Below are 14,806 nucleotides of genomic sequence, written 5' to 3' on the forward strand. Positions count from 1 at the left end.
TCCAAGGGCTTGGATAGAGCTTGCCCGAAGTCTCAGGCCCAGAAGGACTTCACTCCTACAACTCGACTCCTTGTTCGGTGAAAATTAGACACACAGCCTACTAAAAATGACACACAGCCTGCCCCGCAGTGAGAAATTCACCCCACGCTGAACCGGAAAGACGTAGCCCGACTTCGCAAGGAGAAGATCGAAGCAGCGCCTGCGTTGCGACTGGAACTTATACGCACGGGCCACCGGATCGACACACAGCCAACCTGGGATGATGCAGCCCGACTTCCAGAGAGGAATCAACGCAGCGCCTGCTGTGCGGGAGAAATTTCCACGCAACGCCCACTGGATCAACGCAGCGCTTGTGACTTTGCTCCGCAAGCCAGGATTCCACGCACAGTACCCAGGGTGCCAGAAAACCCCATAACCCGAAGAGGCACCAAGTCCGTGCACCAGAAATTGACGCAAAGCCTTCCCCTGCATGGAAAATAATGTCGCAAGTCGGTGTGTGAAGGGGTGAAACCGACGCACATCTCCCCATTTTCCACGCATCGCCTCCTCTGCGGTCCCTTGCAGAGATTTTGAACGCAAACCAGGTACTTTGTGCTTGCAAAAGGCCTTTATTGTTTTTAAGAGACATTTAGTTGTTTTGCAAAGACTTAAGACACTTTATATCACTTTTACTGTGGTATCTGAACATATACGTATTGCATCCTAATCGTTTTGGCCTGCATTTTATCAGATAAATATTATATATTTTTCTAAACACTGTGCGGTGTATTTTTGTGGTGCTGTACTGTGTTATTGCATGATTTATTGCACAAATACTTTACACATTGACTTCTAAGTTAAGCCTGACTGCTCAGTGCCAAGCTACCAGATGGTGGGCACAGGATAATTTGGATTGTGTGTGACTTACCCTGACTAGAGTGAGGGTCCTCGCTTGGAAAGGGGGTAACCTGACTGCCAACCAAAGACCCCATTTCTAACAACAGGACAATTACGTTACATATTAATGAAGTAGTGAAAAATGCAGTGTAAGTACACAGAAGAGTTCCAAAATACTTACAGACAAAAGTGGAAAAAGAAATATATTTGCTAGTTCAACAAGACATCATTGAACCACTCACTCTTCCAACTCCATGGGTGTCTCCTATTGTAGTGGTTCCGAAAAAGAATACGAAATAAATAAAAATATCTGTGGACATGCGAGAGCCCATCACAGTGACTGAATGACATGATCATTAATATTAATGGAGCTACTGTCGAAGTTGGATTTATGCAAAGGATATCACCAACTGGAAATTGATAATCAAGGTATATGACAATGGTTTCTGTGGATCTTTGATTATTTAGGTATGAAAGATTACAATTTGGCATATGTTCAGCTGCTGAAATTTTTCAGGAAACAATAAAGAACATAATAAGATCAGTGAAGGATGCTTTGAAATACAGTGATGATATTTTACTTTAAGGGACAACTGAAGAGGAACATGATCAAGCATTGAATGAAGTATGTCAAATACCTGGGAAAGCTGATCTAATGCTCATTCTAGGAAAATGTGAAATAAATTAATCTGAACTAGAATTTTACTGCCACATATTTTCTCAAGAAGGAATGAGTCTAGACCCAGTGAAAGTGTTTTCCTTAAATTCAGTAATCTGTCCTAAAGATGTATATGAACTATGTTCTTTTTTAGGAATGGATAGCTACTGTTCACAATATATTAAAGACTATGCCACCATGAGTACATTACTTATGGAACTACCCAAAAAAGGGTGAGCGTTTACTTAGAATACTGACTGTGAACATGCATTCAGAAAAATAAAAAAAAGATATATCATCTTCAGCTTAATTGAAGTACTTTGATACAGAACTATTTACTGAACTAGGGATGGATGCTAGTCCTGTGGAAACCGCCGGGACAACCATGGCAGAAAACCGCTGGTCCCGGCTGTGTAGCGTCGCGGTCAAAATATGGTGAATTGTACCGCCAGCCTATTGGATCGCCACTTCAACGGGTTGTAATGAGGGCCTATATAAGAATGAGACAAAACAACAGTCGGAAGCTGAAGATAACATATGCTTTATAGTCAGATCAGCAATGCCAGAAAGAAGTAATTGATGCTTCACTAAAAGATTAAACAATTCAAGAGATAACTAAAGTAATAACTCAAAAAATAATTGGAGGTTGATAAATAGTGCAACTCAATGTCAGGTGAACATAAGGAAAAATGACATTCTGGCCTTCAAGAACATACAATCTGAATTATCTGTGACCTCATCTGGTATACTTTTGAGAGGAAATAGTTAATCATTCCTTTGAACTTACAAAGGCGTGTAATTGATCTGGCTCACAAAAGTCACAGAGGTGACTCCACAACTCAGATTTTTTGCAAGAAAAAATGTGCTTTCCCAGATTAGACAGTCAAGTAGAGGAAATTGTCCAAACATCTCACAACAAGATCACCAAAAGACCATGCTGAAATTTTCAAAAGAGATAAAGAAGTTAAAGGAAAAAAGGAATAGTATGCAGATTGCACAAAACCTCAAGACCAAGATTACCAAGTAGGAGATAAGGGCCCATATTTAAACTTTTTGACGCAAACCAGCGCCGTAATTTTTTTTACCGCCGGCTAACATTCCTACACGCCATGCGGGCGCCTTATTTAAGGAATGATGTTTGCCGGCGCTGCGGACTGCTCTGAGTATCAAACCAGGCAGCGCCGGCGTAGGCGAAAATGGGGGCTGTGAAAAATCATGCCTCAAAACGGACTTGCACCATTTTTTGACGCACAACCCCCATTGAAATGACTCCTGTCTTAGCAAAGACAGGAGTCATGCCCCCTTGCCCAATGGCCATGCCCAGGAGACTTCTGTCCCCTGGCAATGGCCATTGGGCACAGTGGCTTGTAGGAGGGGCCCACAGCAGGCCCCATATGCCACTTTAAAAAAATAAAAAATAAAAATACTTACCTCAACTTACCTGTACTTACCTGGGACGGGTCCCCCCAACCATGGGTGTCCTCCAGGGGTGGGCGAGGGTGGCAGGGGGTGTCCCTGGGTGCAGGGAAGGGCACCTCTGGACTCCTTCCATGGTCAGAGACCATGGAAGTGAGCCCACATGTCATTTAACGCGTGCCCTGACACAGGCGTTAAAAAACGGCGCACATCAGGCTGTGCGCAGTTTTTTAAGGCCTGCTCCCTCTTGTGCGTCAAAATGACGCTGGAGTATAAATAAGGCGCACAGGCCTTAAAGTTATTTTTTGGGCTGGAACGCCTACCTTGCATGTCATTAACGCAAGGCAGTTTCCCGCTTCCAAAAAATGATGCACACGGAGGAATTTTGACGTCCAGGGGCTCGGGCGTCAAAGTTTAAATATGGTGCATGGTTTGTGCCGAATGTGTGTCAAAAAATTTTACGCACATTCGGCGCAAACAGAGTATAAACATGCCCCTTGGTGTTAGCGAAACAGCAGCAAATAAAGTCACAAAGTAGATTTCGAAGTGTCAAAAGTTCATGTAACAGCAGTTAAAGCAAGAGACCAAGCAGAGTAGTAACAAGGAATACATCTTTCTTCAAAAGATTTACAGTGAGTTATTGAGCAAGAAAACATACAACGAGATAATCAATATGCAGGACGTGATACCTTGCTCAGAAAATCTGTGACCGTTTCAAGAAAACCACATTAATTGAACATTGCTGAATAGTTAGATGTGATGTTATTCAGAGTAGTGTTTTCTGTTTTCCTTTCTTTCAACCTTATTGTTTTTTTTTTTTTTCCGCTCTCTTTCATTTGTTTCTTTTGTTTTTTTTAAATGGGGGCTGGTGGCGGGGGGAAGATATATAATGATGTGATGTCATTCATGTTACATAGATGCATTCCATGCTGGAATGCAAAGAGAAATTAAAATGTGCCTCTGACAGTTGTTGAATGTTAGGACATGAGCCAAGCAGCAGTATCCTGTGCTGTCAATAAATATCTGAAGAGACCTTGCTGAGTCTGAATACAATTTTGGGGAGGTCACTAGAGACTTGAAGTGAAAAGTTGTTGGCTTGGGGTATCAAATCAACCAATTTAATATAATCCACATCAACCTATCATATACCAGTTCATTACATGATCCCTTGTTAATGTTATAGGCATATAATGTACGATGGTACCAGTGGATCCTTGCTGATATCTGGGTGGCAAAGATGCAGGCTATACCAGCAGACTTAAATAAGCACCCAGTACTAACCAGACAGTCCTGCTTAGACCAAAGAGATCTGCCACAAATTGCTGCTCAAAGGAGATCTCACAGTCCGCCATGCAGGTTCCAGATAGTCACATACTCTGCGCATTGTAATCCTATAATGAAAAAAAATGGCAATAATGCAGTCCATCTTGGCAAATCTCTTCAGTTGAAGTATCATAATAACAGTCTTATCAAGCAGGACTGTAACACAGTGTGTCCAGACAGACATCTTATCCTTATCACCCTCCCACACATCCTCCCTCGCTCTTTATTGTTGCCTGTTACCTCATGGTTATCTGTAAGATCACAGAGTGGGTGACCTCCTGCCACAGCCAGCATAAGAAATTGGACTGAGAACATAAAACATAAACTACTAACATTAAAGGGACATGCAGAGCTTATCAGAGATGCCAATATAACTTGTATTTGAAAAATGTGAATCTGAGTCACACTTCCTCATGCATTACACCACTAAGCGTCTCATGCATTACACTGCTAAGTGTTGTGTCCCATAACATAAATGCACTTTGATGGTAATCACACACAACAGGGAAATAGTTCCCACATAGACCCAGCACTCATCCAACCGCACACCCATACGGTGTAGAGTACTGCCCTTGTTGACAAGTGCTTCAGCACCACACAGAGGGTGCACCAAGAACTATTTAATTCTATATTAATACATTGCAATGCCAGAGTAATTTATTTGATACGATAAATCAGTAGGTTCCTAGTTCTTGGGACAGTCTGCAAATAGTCGTTGTTGATGCATATTTTGTTGCTTTCGGATGTGAACCCTGTTGTACGTTTGCAGTGACAGATTATTAGTGGTGTTTTGCCAGGATACCTGCTCACCTCTATCGGGGCACTACTGCCATCTTTAAAAGTGTTTTATCAATTCACTAGTCTCTAATGTGGTGTGTACTAACCTTGTTCTCTGACAGTGAGAACCCAGCCGGCTTCCTCAAACTTCCCCTTCTCGCACCCCTATTATGTTTCCGTGGCACCACAAACACATGGTGGGTAGGCGAGGGATCCCTGTCTAGAGGAAGGGAGAAAAGCCCAGTCATTCAACTGAGTCTCCAACTGGAAACCTATCTATCTTCGCTGGCAGGTGGCTGACTGCATTTCTGTTATTAGCTGACAAGTGATTGAACTTTCCAGGCTGCCAGAAGGGGAATCCCCAGTAGTAGCTGAAAAACGTGAAGAGGGATGAAGGTGTCTGGGCGGTAAACAAATACACCCTCTGTTTAACCTCCCTTTACTAGAGTGGTGACGTATGTGGGGGCACGTTCCCTCTCTCTCTCTCTCTCTAAATCGGCCTCCCTCACGCATCCACCCAGCAAGCACCAGGGCACTGAGTTCATGCTGTGTAAATTATCTTTTCAGTGTGGCGGCTGGCTGTTCACACTGAAGTATGTGAATGTACTTAACCTTCCACGACCTTTTCTTTGTTTGCTTTAGAGCATACATTTGTAGGTTCTGGCAAAAGCTTGGCATATCTTAGAGAGTGTGTCAACCATTATATTAAGGGAGCTTCAAAAGATTGCATTCATTTTTTTTCCTTACAAGAAATGCTGGCAGGGAAAGTTTTTATTAGCTGAGTTTTTAAAGTATAGTAAATAGACGTGGACTGTGCATCACAAGCCAATTCTGGCAATTATTTTAAACTGAGGAACACTGCGCTGATTATGCTTGTGCTCCTACATAGCGCTGCTACCCCTCGTCCCTTAGGGTGTGTGCAATTGGCGTTTATCACAACATCATGCATGTGACATAATAAATGCCAGGACAACATTTGTGGATATAATATGTCGTAAGTTTATTGTTTACACAGGTTGGGTTATCTTACGGGCGATCCCGGTGTCGGAGATGAGTTCTTAAACATTGGCCGACACCCATCCTGAGAAAGCTAGAGCTGTTCCGTCTGGTGTTCTCTGCACCAACTTGCTTAGCATCTTACAGCTCGTTCCTTTATTGTGGTTTACCACTTTATTAATTTTGTCATGCTCCTGACAAGTCAGAGCGAGACCCCGGCCAGTCTCCACAGTTGCTCAGGATTCCAACTGTCCCTTGCGGGATTAAGGAGCGCCATTGCGTCATCCCAGGCCCGCCGTAAAGGCACCCAGTGGCCTGAGGAATAGCTTTTGGCCCCAGGAATCACCATCTGGAGGCCTTTCAATCAATTTTAAAGCTTTAGGATCGCCCTGTAACTCTGCCAAGCCTCGGGGATGGCATCTTGCGATAACCGAGGCCCCCCCCACCTGTGCTCGTCCCTTACTTGCTAAACAGCCTGCTATCTCGAGAGCATATCCAATATTATTAGAAACTATACGTGTCCGCATCAGACAGGTGTACCCCATCTGATGAAACAAATCCCTGCTGATTCGCAAATAATCGTAGCGACCGGTTGATTCTCCGCCTGGACATTTCGATTATAGCCGGAGACCTGGCTCCCTGCCACACCTCCCGTGGGATCATCTCAGACCAAACTATATCCCCTTCTTCCATCCGGGTGGCAATTCTGGCCAGACCCTGCGTCAAGGCCTGCCACAGTGGGCCTCTCCCACCAGTAGTTAGGTCATTTCCACCCAGGTGGATTACAAGAATGTCCGGCTTAACCCTCTCTTCCCCACCAGCTGGCCAGCTCTAGGCTCCAGTGTGGCCCATCTCATTCCTGGGGTTCCCATCCAGGCGAGTTTGATGTTACTGAAACCGTGGTTCCAGCCACCCTCTCTAGCCCGCCGTCCTGCTCTGGCCACCAAGGAGTGGCCCATCACCATACTGTCGCAGTCCCTAGATGGACGATAAGGAAAGATTACCACACATTTTATTGACATCTGTGACCGCACATATTATGGCTCCACCACATTACAATATATTCAACACAGTTAGCACCATAGCAATGCCCTTCTCTCAACTCGGATCCCCCCCCACTTTCCCCCACTCCACCAGCCTCCTGGCCTGGTTCGCTACATGCTCTGGCCTTGGAGGGGCACGTGATGACAAACTTATAGCGTCCCCGGACCGAATGTATAACTTATATCTCTAGGACTGCCACCTTACAATGTACCTCAAGAGTAGTTCCATCGGGCAACATTTGGGGGTGTCCCCTATTCCTCTAAACGCACCACCATGCCTTTTTCTTTCTGGTTAGCTTTTGAGCGCTGTACTTTCAGTTCCGCCATGTCCTGCCCTAACTAGCGCTCACCCCATCTTACTGCCCTATCGGAAGTGTCGCCTCTCGCCTTTGCCACTGACTCTAAAGTCCTGAACGCTCAGAGGAAAGCTAGGGAAAATGTGACACAGAACAACAGCTCCTCGTACTGTGTGAAACAGCTGGCCGGGAGTACCCCCCACCAAAGCCCTGAGCATGTCTAGATCGATGGGAGCCCTTTGGTCAGGTGTCTTTTCTTCCTGTCTAGCCCATGCTCTCAGTGCTGCCCTCAAAGGGAACCCGCCGTAGGATCTCCCTCTCCCTTCAATTTTGAGAAATGGGCGATTGCCGACAAGTGCCTAGAGACCCATGCGTGTGATTTCCATTGTCTTTTCCCACAGCACTAATCGATGCACCCCTCTGGCCGGTGGATGGGCGTCTCCAGCACCCCATGACAGTGTTACTGATGTGAACCTGTCAAAACACGCCTTGTATCTGGCTCGGGTAGCAGGGGCCAGTGATAACACTCCCAGCACCCCTATCCTTTGCTCCACTGTACCAAGAGCCACTGCTCGTCCTGAACGGTCTCATCTCCGCCATCGCCTGGGGGCAAAATGCCCGGAATTTCGCCCACTGAAAAAAGAGAAAGACCATCAGCTGCCACGTTCTTCACTCCTTGCACACGCCGCGCACAAAATTCCTTTTTTTTTTTTTTTTTTAACCAGCAACCTCTCACCAGCTCCCTCACCAGCCCTACCAATACTGGGCAATTCCCTGTCTGACAATTAATGGCCTGCACTACGGCCATGTTGTCTGACCAGAATGTAATCCTCTTGTTGGCTAACACTTGTGGCCACGGAGAGAGAGGACAATTGGGATCAATTCCTGTAAGGTAATGCTCTTTGTGGGTCCATGCCTAAACCATGCGTTGGGCCATTTCGCCGCACACCACTGGCGGTCCAGTATGACCCCAAAGCCCTCTGTGCCTGAAGCATCGGTGGCGAGCTGTAGCTGCTGGTTGGCGCACCAAGGAGTGCGCCACAATAAGGTACCATTGAATTCATCCGGAAATGACAGCCACATGCGCAGGTCTTCCTTCACGCACGCATTGAGGCGCACCAAGTGCTGACGTTTCTTTCTCTTCGCTGTTGCCCTTGCTAGCCACCTGGCAAATATTCTGCCCGCTGGTATAATCCTTGCTGCAAAGTTGAGCCTGCCTAGGAGGCTCTGGATTGTGGCTAGCATCGCTTTATCCTTGCTCAGCACCTGCCGGGTTTCGGCCTGCAGAGCTGTAACCTTGTACTCCGGCAATCGCCACATCCCTACCGTTGAATCAGTCTCAATGCCCAGAAATGTCAGGCGCGCCGCCGGTCCCTGATTTCTCCTGGGGCCAATGGCACCCCCAGTGACTGACTGAGGTGTTCGAATGCGCTGAGTGTTGCCCAACCCTGGCGGGAACCAGCCCTGCCTATGAAGAGGAAGTCATCTATGCAGTGCAGTTAACTCCCCGAGGGGGAGGGTGCTTTCTCTTAGGGCCCATTCCAAGAAACATGCAAAGGTTTCGAATAAGGAACGTGACACCGCACAACCCATGGTCATGCACATGTCGTAAAGTATTGAACCCGCCCTCTGCCTACCTAGGAGAGAAAACTACTCGGGTGGACCGGGAGAAGGTGGAACTAGGACTCGATGTCCTCTTTTGCCATGAGCGCACCTTTTCCTGCTGCGCGAACTAGGTCAATTGCCTTGTCAAACGAAGCATTGCGCAACAAGCACGTTCCTTCCTCGAGGTAGTCGTTCACGGATGACCCTCTGGGGTAAGAGAGATGGTGGATGAACCTTTACTCACCCTGCTCCTTCTTTGGCGCAATCCCCAGAGGTGACCCCATGAAATTCGGAAGAGGTGGCTGGGTGAAGGGGCAAGCCACCATCCCCAACTGACATTCCTTCTCCAGCTTCTCCAGCACCACTCCCGGGGCTTCCATGGTTGAGCGTAAGTTATTAGCCCCCCCCTAGTGACTGACGGGCCGGCATAAGGGATCTTACAACCTTCACTGAAACCTCTGCACAATAGCTCACGTTCCATTGTAGTGCACTGTACTAAGGACTTACCCGTAAATCAACTATGCCGATCATGGATGAACCAATTACATGCACATTTTTGTACAGGAGCACTTGCACTTTAGCACTGGTCAGCAGTGGTAAAGTGCCCAGAGTAACAAAAACAGCAACAACGGAGTCAACCCCACATCAACAAGCTGGTTAACAGAGGCAAAACGTTAAGGGAGACCGCTCCAAGGATGAAAAGTCTCACACCCCTTTTATAAGGGACTGCAAGTGTTCAATCTTCAAATGCTTTGGAAATCTTTGCCTCTAATGGCCCTCTAAATAGCATGCACCCTGTCGAATAGTATGCGCAGTCGAGCTGATTTTTGTACTCCCTCAGACTTTCCAATTCTCATCCACAGACTGTCTTGCTGCTATGACAGAATCAACTGATACTGCAGTACTGCGTGCCCTGTCAGACGAAATCTCTGCAAAAGCAGAGAATGCTGTTCCACTGCAACCAAAAGCTCTGGACACTCCTGACGTTCCTACCGTTTGTGAAAGCCTTTCACTAAAGACTGAGCTGTGTAACTTGAATAGGTTCCAGCCTTAATACGTAAATTCACTGGAGCAAAATACATTTTACTAGCCGAATCCGCCTTTTATCAGGCGCATCAGTGGGAGTGGGAAAGGAGTCCTTCGAGCCAGATTGAACCAGCGACCTAATGATATCAGCTTCACCGCTACAGTCCTCCGCTCTACCAACTGAGCTATCAAAGGGGGTGAATGCTCCAAGGTTCCACCAATCAATGTCGACAAATTGCATTTACCTTATATATGGCAAGGAAGAGAGTCCTCCCCTTACAACATAAACACCTTGTATCAAGTTCTCGGGACAGTTGCTTTATCCAGCGCTTAATTTGTAAATAAAAAGGTGCAGGTGCCGAAAATCCTCCACTTAAAACACACGGCTTTCTGCAATTAAATGTGTGAACACGGAATCCAGAGGTGGCATAATCCTGAAGCCATTTCGGGCCTCCTCAATCCATGTAAACCTAGCCTGCCCATCAGCTCACTCTTGCAGCTTTTCTACATTCTCCCTTTGTGACGCTTTTTGTTTTTCCTGACCACCGTCTTTCCCATATGTGCCTTTAGCTCGCAGCAAATGCATGAGGCAGAATAATGAGCCCCGGCCCTCAAAATAAGTGCTGGTGCACAGCACCAGAAAACAACAAGCACAAATTAAGCACTGGCCTTATCCGTCTCCTTCCTTTCTCTCATTATCATGTCTTTAATTAAGCCATCCCTTCACGTCCTTCTGTAAGTGAAACTTGGGGGAAATCGTTTAGGGGCTGCGTGGAACTGTGTAATTTTTTTTTTTTTTTTTGACAATCTGCTAGAACTGACCCTCTGACGTCCCACTTGACTGACTTTTTCCAGATGAAGCACTACAGGTGCAGCGACAGGATAGTTTACTTAGTTCCGAATTATTGCCTGCCTATTTCTTTGTTTATTTAGCGGGACACAAATACTCTCCCATGCGACTTAGAGAACATATAAAGAATAAGGAGAAAGTCCAGACACGAAAGGAGGAAACTACTTTAACCTTTCTTATCAACTAAAGGCTAAATATGTCTGTTACTTTAACTTCCTGCGTCTATAACCAAACCTCGTGTACGAACACGCTTTGTGACAGGCCTAAAATGTTTTACTTATGGAATTCCTGCTCTTGTCCCGCTAGCATTTTAATACCCGGTTAAGTGAAGGAGCTTGCTCTAGTCTCAATACTATGGCTCTGGAAACAGATGTGAAAATATAAACGTCTAATGCTCCTGAAAGCAGCTAACCTGCCCATTGAAAATACGTGACAGTGCTTATTTTAGAACTCCCCCTTGGGGACAAGAAATCCTGTCACCCACCTGGCAGTAAACTTTACACTCCCCGGGTGTGGGGTGTGACTCATACGGTATAGGCCGTATATTTACTTCACTGCTGGCAGCCCCACGTGTGACAATTGCCTCCTTGTCTGTTTTTTAAACACCCGTCTGCCACGTCTGCCTGACATTTTCTCCAGAAATAATTTATGAGCGCGCAGTATTTTCCCCACTTCCTGGTCTTCCGCGCGCCGCCCGGAAACACCTCCAGTGAACCTTGTCTACTCATCAGGCGGAAGAATAACAGTTTGAGCAGTATTCATTATTTAAGACTTCCGGGTCTTCCGCGCGCCTCACCGGAAACAGTTTGAGCAGAATTCATTATTTACATTTCTTTATTGGATGTCTTTTGGCAGTCCAGTACTAGGTGAAATGAAAGTTTCCCCCCTGAAGTGTCAGTCACCGCAGCGGCGCACCGGGAGTTGTTTCTACCCTGGTGCGTTCGCTGTGACCGTATAACTACTGACAAGTCTCGGGTTTCCTTATCGCGCTCCCTCTGGAAGTCTTCATCACTGTACTTGGCAGTGGAGCGTAGCTTGGTGATTGTCTCCCCTGCCTGAGTCCGAGCATCTGGCCAGACTGCTGGCTCTGTGGTTTGCAGTCCATCGGACTGTCTGTCTCCTTTTATGGATAAAGGGCTCAAGCCCCGGATCTGTTCTTGGACCAGATGCGCTGACGCTTGATGGCGCATTATCACATTATGTGCATTTGTACTGCACGTTGCGACCATTGGTATGTTCCCAGATAACTTCACCTATGGGGGCCCCCCTTTGCTGTACTGGGATACTCAGAAAATAATATGGGGCATGCGAGGCAGCGTCTGCGTTTTGACCAGGTCCAAAAAATAAATTCATGATTACTCAGTCTTCTAATTGACATTTCCTCCCCCAGTGTATTCCATTATTCTGCATACATACTAATATATATATATATATATATATATATATATTTGTGTGAAGGGTCCAATAGTCATAAGAAATATCCAAACAAATCAAACTTTTGCAACAAAACATTACAGGTGAAGAGTGTAGAACATCAGTCTTGCATTTATAAACACGTCTCTTCTTCAGGACTGCATCGTACTTGTCTTCTTTCAGTTCTAATCTGGATCTTCCGATACATTTGCCCGTCCAAATGCAATTTGCGGTCCCACTGCCGACTTAAACCATAAAGTACTCATAACCCATGCAATCTTAATCCAAAATCTTTCTTCCCTTGAACGGTCCAAAAATCCCCATGATACAGTATGCCCTTTCTTTCAGTGTTTCCTCTTCCTCCAGCCGATCAATAACTTATTGTTTTCTTGAAAAAGGTGGATTTGATGGTCACAAATCACTCAAGATATTATTGGCTGTGATGACATATCTAATAATAAAGGAAGGACATTTTTGTTGAAATGGACAATTGATTTGACTCTCTTTTCACACCATAGATGAATCATGATGTATAGATATATAGATATATATACACACACACATATATATACATTTATGTAGTTTCTTTATAGGGATTATGAAAGTCACCTAGGAGTTGACCGTAAAGGGGAACACGACTGACTTCCAGAAAGGGATGGAACTGCAAAATGACTTGGAGTATCCATGTATCCTATAGCAAAGGTTTCTTCATCTTATAGTACCTGGATTCATCATAATCCTTCCCCCAAAAGCTTTGATCAAGTATAAGCTAGTAATCTATGGCAAAAGCATTATTATACAGTTTGATGACTGTCTTTTGGGACAAAAAAGTCCCTTTCATGATGATGGAGGTACACCCATGCCATGAGTGCCCCAATTATATTGATTTCTGGAGCCTTAACGCTGATTTTTGCTGTCATGGGAGAACGTCATGCCTGCGCTCATTCCTTGGCCATCTCACAGACTGCAGGTTTTTGTGACCGGGAAGGGTGGCCAAAGTGCTACCCTCATAGTAGAGAAAGGCTACTGGCTTTACCAGGAGTTAAGCAGCATGAGTGAACATGGTGGTGACTGCATACCAGGTGATGATCAATAGGACGGAACAGATCCTTTTTACCTGTGTCACTAGAGTGAGGCCTGCAGGCACACTCATTTGAAGTTCTGCTTCTGTGTGCTTAACTCTCCTTTGAGCTACATCTGTTTGGTGTTGAGTGCTGTGCTGTGCGTGTATTGTACATGTGCTGGATGTATGTGTGCCTGTGGATTGTACACTTCATGAAAGATGTAGTGCTGTGCAGTGCATGTATGCTATATACATGTGATCGGTGTATGTGTGCCTGTGACAGGCACAATGCATGGAAAGCTCCGGGTTTCATTTTGGGAGATCCACGGCTGACTACAGGAGTCCTCCCCATGCAGGTTTGTGTATTGCTGCATTTCTGTAAGCTGGGCGGGTATACTGGAGAAAGAGAGACTCAGCTCTTCAGTTCACTTCCAAGGGTGCTTTTTGATTCAGAGAGATGTCAGTAAGAAGGGGCCTGGGCACATCTTGGAAAGGAGATGGGGCTGCTAAAAGAATCATAGAGCAGGGCTTAAAGCCCTGGGGTAATCTTTTGATACACATATCGCTATAGCTGACATTCAGGTGTGAACTTCTAGTCACTCCCATGGCCTGTGTTGTGGGGCAGTCAGATTTAGAGTCCGGCTGTGATGGACAGCTTTCTGGAGGAAGGGCAGCGCAGAAAAGGAGGAACTTATAAAGGAAGCAGGCCCCCCCAACATAAACTTCAAATACAGAGATTCCAAATCACATTTGCTGCCTCAAAATGGACTATAATAGAGGAGGAACTCAAGACCCCTCAACTGTCAAGCAGCCATTCGGGCTCTGCAAGGAGACACTCTGCTAGACTTCTGCCTGTGAACCAGGACTGGGGGCCATGGTCAAGGTCGGCCTGGCCATACTGGGCATCGAGGCGTTTCCCTGGGGGGCTGGAAGGGTGGGGGACTTCTTTTGTTCCTGTGGTGCGGTTTTGTAGCAGTGCAGCAGTTCTAAAAGCATTGCAAAGCTCCTTGCATATCCAACAGTTTTCAGGCAACAATAAAAGTGCTAAGATAACTCTGGGGATTAGTATACCTGCCGGAGAGAGATTGGATTTTTGTCTAGTGGCAGTTTTGATTCATCTAAGGTAGTGCAGAGGGTTAATGTACCTGCTGCAAATTACAGGTATTAATGAAATCCCAGAATAGTATTTTATGTGCATAGCTCAGTTGGATACTGCTTTTGTCACAGAGATCATTTTGTTACTGTGCTTTTTTATGGGTATAATCATAATCTATCATAGTGAGCTATGAACTGCCATTAACCCCTTCGCTGCCAGGCCTTTTCCCCCTCCTGTTCCAGGCCTTTTTTTGGCTATTTGTGGCAGTCTGCGCTTAGGCCCTCATAACTTTTTGTCCACATAAGCTAGCCAAGCCAAATTTGTGTCCTTTTTTTCCAAAATCCTAAGACTTCTAGAGGTACCCAGAC

At 45.7% G+C, this 14,806-nt stretch overlaps 1 long non-coding RNA gene across 1 annotated transcript; it reads right to left on the minus strand.

Annotated features, from left to right (window-relative positions):
- Positions 1 to 588: 588 nt before the first annotated feature.
- On the minus strand, positions 589 to 11,580 carry LOC138296024 (uncharacterized). Its single transcript, XR_011203731.1, has 3 exons — positions 11,351 to 11,580; positions 4,232 to 4,341; positions 589 to 2,024 (listed from the first exon to the last, which is right to left on the minus strand). It is a non-coding gene; the product is annotated as an uncharacterized lncRNA (long non-coding RNA).
- Positions 11,581 to 14,806: the final 3,226 nt, after the last annotated feature.

Source organism: Pleurodeles waltl, chromosome 5, assembly GCF_031143425.1.
Source record: "Pleurodeles waltl isolate 20211129_DDA chromosome 5, aPleWal1.hap1.20221129, whole genome shotgun sequence".
Classification (NCBI taxonomy): Eukaryota; Metazoa; Chordata; class Amphibia; order Caudata; family Salamandridae; genus Pleurodeles; species Pleurodeles waltl.